This window comes from Belonocnema kinseyi, chromosome 9 (assembly GCF_010883055.1).
Source record: "Belonocnema kinseyi isolate 2016_QV_RU_SX_M_011 chromosome 9, B_treatae_v1, whole genome shotgun sequence".
Classification (NCBI taxonomy): domain Eukaryota; kingdom Metazoa; phylum Arthropoda; class Insecta; order Hymenoptera; family Cynipidae; genus Belonocnema; species Belonocnema kinseyi.
Genome location: NC_046665.1, coordinates 16,846,832 through 16,851,001, shown reverse-complemented (window position 1 = coordinate 16,851,001; position 4,170 = coordinate 16,846,832). Strand labels below are relative to the sequence as shown.

Sequence of the window (4,170 nt, the reverse complement as noted above, 5' to 3'; positions counted from 1 at the left end):
GAGTCCCGCATGCAAGGATAAGGCTGCTTACTCTGAGAGGTCGCCTGGTATCCCAGAGTCACCGTTCTAGACACCTCACCCAGGTGCCATTCAGCTTTCGGCCAAGATATCCACATTAGGGATATTCGCAAGGGTCAGCTCAACCGTAGTGCAATGGAAGAGCCTCGCCCTGGAGGAACCGCCTTGTTGATCACGGTAACCTCTGCGCTAGGTAATATATATATATATATATATATATATATATATAAAGTTGGTATACGTTTATTTGCATATAAAGCCGGGAAAGTTAAACGGTGCTAAGTCCACTTTTTGACGAAATTGAGTTTTCTTAAATAATCATATTTTCTCGTAGTTTTGATAGCATTCTGATAGCTCTCTACGTATTTAAGGCTATGTGACAAGTGGGTCACGTGACCATATTCCTGTCTCACGGCCACCTTTCTTATTTCCCAACTTATTTTTACACGAAGAGTCACATCGAGTTGAAAATTTGGGATAATAAATAAGAAGCGCTAAGAAAGGTGGGCCTGTTCCTCAACTTTGATAACTACAAAAAAAACACAAAACAATTATTCACAACAAAAAACTTTTTTCATAATTATACAAATTTAGGACCAAACCTACCATTCTTAGTGCTTCTTGTTTAGTATCCCAAATTTTCAATTTAATGTGGCGTTTCGTGTAAATATAAGTTGGGAAATAAAAAAATGAGCGGTAAGGTAGAAAACTGGTCACGTGACCCACTCATCACATGGCCTTAAGAGATAAAATTAACTCTCATAAAATTAGCATTAAAAGAACTTACGTACTAATCGAAAAACGTTGATGGTGTCATATAAGATACGTGAAGAAATGTTGAAAATATCCTAAGTAAACGTTTAAAAACGCAATATTAAGTCTTGAAGTACACGCATTCGAAATTTATACACATAAAAAAGAAGCTTTTAAAAATTTATAATTTGTATTCACTTACGAATTTTGACATGAAAATACGTTGACTCCTACAATAAAACATCCTCTTTTGTCGCTTGTCAATAGGGATTGACAACTTTTATATACGGGATGTGACAATTAAGTAATGAGACTGATTTTATTGCCGCGCTTGCAGTAAACCTGCGACCTTAAAATTCTCTTCCCCATCCCCGGCATCATTCCCCTCTCAATTTATATATTTACCATCGCTCTACCTTGTGTAGTTCGCCTGCTATGTCGTGTTGAGTAGACGTGTGTTGGTGGTGCTCGTCACGAAAATGGAGAAACGAAATCTAGAGCAACGCGTCCCGATAAAATTTTGCGCCAGATTGGGCGAAGCAGCTTCGGAAACTTATGCTTAAATTGTAAAAGTGCATGGTGATAGTGCTCTTAGTCGTGCCCAGGTGGTTCGATGGCATAAAGAGTTAAAGGAGGAGCGTTAAAGCGTGGAAGCTCGCATGAGCAAGTCGAAGGTGAAAACGATGCTCATTACCTTTTTTGATAGTCGTGGAATCGTCCACAAAGAATTTGTTCCATCGCGACAAACCGTAAAGCAAGTCAACTATCGCCAAGTACTCAAAAGATTGCGAAAACGAGTCAACAGGGTGCGTCCAGGCATCGCTCGTGACTGGATCCTTCATCACGACAATGCGCCGAGCCACACCGCCCTCAGCGTGTCCCAGTATGTAGCCTCTAAAGGGATCGCCGTGTTGCAACAACCGCCTTATTCGCAAGATATGTCACCCTGTGACTTTTTTCTGTTGACTAGAACAAAATCGGTGGTCAAAGGAACCCATTTTGAGTCGATTACGGACATTCCAATCGAAGCGTTCCAGAAATGTTACGAAGCGTGGAAAACGCGCTGGAATCGTTGCAGGGGACTACTTTGAAGGGGATGACAGATGTATAGTTAATTTTTAAATATACGGTTTTTATAGAATCAGCCTCATTACTTAATTGTCAGACCTCGTATATCCTATCATAAAAAAGAGATTACGATATAATCTCGAAGTTTGAAGCCACATTATCTCTTCACCTATTGGTTGGATTTAAACGCGCCACCTATTCTTTAGAATCGAGATCAGCGGAATCTATTATGAAGTCAATGCATGCGCACCGAAATGCGATATAGAATCATTTTCAGGTTAAGAACAGAGCTGCCTATTATGAAACAAAGGTATTTCCATCGAAGTGCGCTTTAGTCCTGATATGCTCCGTTAGCGGCGGTAAATGCTGGGGATACAAGCCGAGTCTGTAGTTTGAATTGTACAATTTTGACTTCCATTTCATTCAAAGCATTCGAGTGGAGCTCATGTATGTTTTTTAAACATTTATTCAATCTTCAGCATTGTAATTATTTAAACAATTTTTATAAATGGCTATTTTTTAAAGAATACATTTATATGTTGCTTTGTAAACCTACAAGAACTAATAATTATTGAAACAATTTTAATTAAAAAATTAAGAATTTGCCTTTTTGTACAAGTAAATGTGTTTACGAAGTTTACTAAGAATCTCTATCAGATGACTCTTTTCTATGTTGCTTTGCAAATTTACATAAACTATTAATTATTTAAACAGTTTTCATTTAAAAACTAAAAGCGACCTTTTTTCAAAGAGCCAGTTTGTTTGCGGAGTCAACTAAAAATGCCGATCTGATTTTTTTCTATATTGGTTTTAAAATTTACAAGAACTATTAATTATTTAAATAATTTTTATTTAAAAATTTAAAGTTTGACCTTTATCCTATGAGTCAATTTGTTTTCGAAGTCAACTAAGAATATCTATCCGATGACTCTTTTTTATGTTGCTCTTCAAATTTACAAGAACTATTAATTATTTAAACAATTTTAATTTAAAGATTAAGAGTTTGACCTTTATCATACGAATCAATTTGTTTTTGAAGTCAACCAAAAATGTCTATACGATGACTCTTTTCTAGGTTACTTTGCAAAGTTACAAGAACTATTGAGTGCTTAATGAATTTCAATTTAAAAAATAAAAGTTTAATCGTTTTGATAAGAGTCAATTTTTTGACGGAGTCAACAAAGAATGTCTATCGGATGAGCCTTTTCTATTTTGCTTTGTAAATTTGCAAGAACTATTATTTATTTAAAGAATTTCAATTTAAAAGTGAGAGTTTAACCTTTGATCTACGAGTTAATTAGTTTACGAAGTCAACTAAGGATGTCTATACGATGACTCTTTTCTATGTTGCTTTGCAAATTTATAAGCACTATTAATTATTTAAACAATTTTAATTAGAAAATGTAAAGTTCGGCCTTTATCCTACGAATCACTTTGTTTTCGAAGTCAACTAAGAATATCTATCCGATAATTCTTTTCTATGATGCTTTGCAAATTGACAAGAACTATTGAGTACTTACAGAATTTCAATTTAAAAACTATGAGTTTCAACGTATTGAAACGAGTCAATTTTTTTACGGAGATAATTAAGAATGTCTAACGGATGACTTTTTTCTATTTTGCTTTACAAATTTACAAGAACTATTAATTATTTAAACAGATTTAATTTAAAAAATTTAAAGTTTGGCCTTTATTCTACGAGTCAATTTGTTTTCGAAATTAACTTAGAATGTCCATTCGATGACTGCTTTCTAAGTTGCTTTGCAAATTTACAAGAACTATTAATTATTTAAAGGATTTTAATTGCAAAATTACGAGTTTAACCTTTTTTCTACAAGTGAATTTGTTTACGGAGTCAACTAAAAATGTCTATCGGATGACTCTTATCTATGTTGCTTTTTAAATTCACAAGAATTTTTGAAACAATTTCAATTAAAAGATTAAGAATTTGGTTTTCTTTCTACGAGTAGGCTAAATTTTTTAACATACTTAACTGAAAATATCTTTTCGATGATTTGTTTTCTCTGAAGCTTTGAAAATTTACAATTATTAGTTATTTAAAAAATGTTTATCAACATGTTTATAGTTTTGCTATTTTTCAAGTAAGAGGCATAATTTGTTTACGGAATAAAGTAAGAATGTCTTTCGATGATCATTTCCCACCATAATTTATAAATTTATAATAATTATTAATCATTCGAACAATATTCATAAACATATTGAGAGTATCAGGTGTATACATATGAAACCGGTATTGACATCTAGCGGCCAGTAGGCACACTTGTAGGCACTGTCGGAACTTACCATTTGTGCTAATTGGCGTATTGTCAT

The 4,170-nt window shown here is 33.8% G+C and overlaps 1 pseudogene; it reads right to left on the bottom strand.

The window, feature by feature from the left end:
* Window positions 1-93: 93 nt before the first annotated feature.
* Window positions 94-218, bottom strand: LOC117180948 (annotated as a pseudogene).
* Window positions 219-4,170: the final 3,952 nt, after the last annotated feature.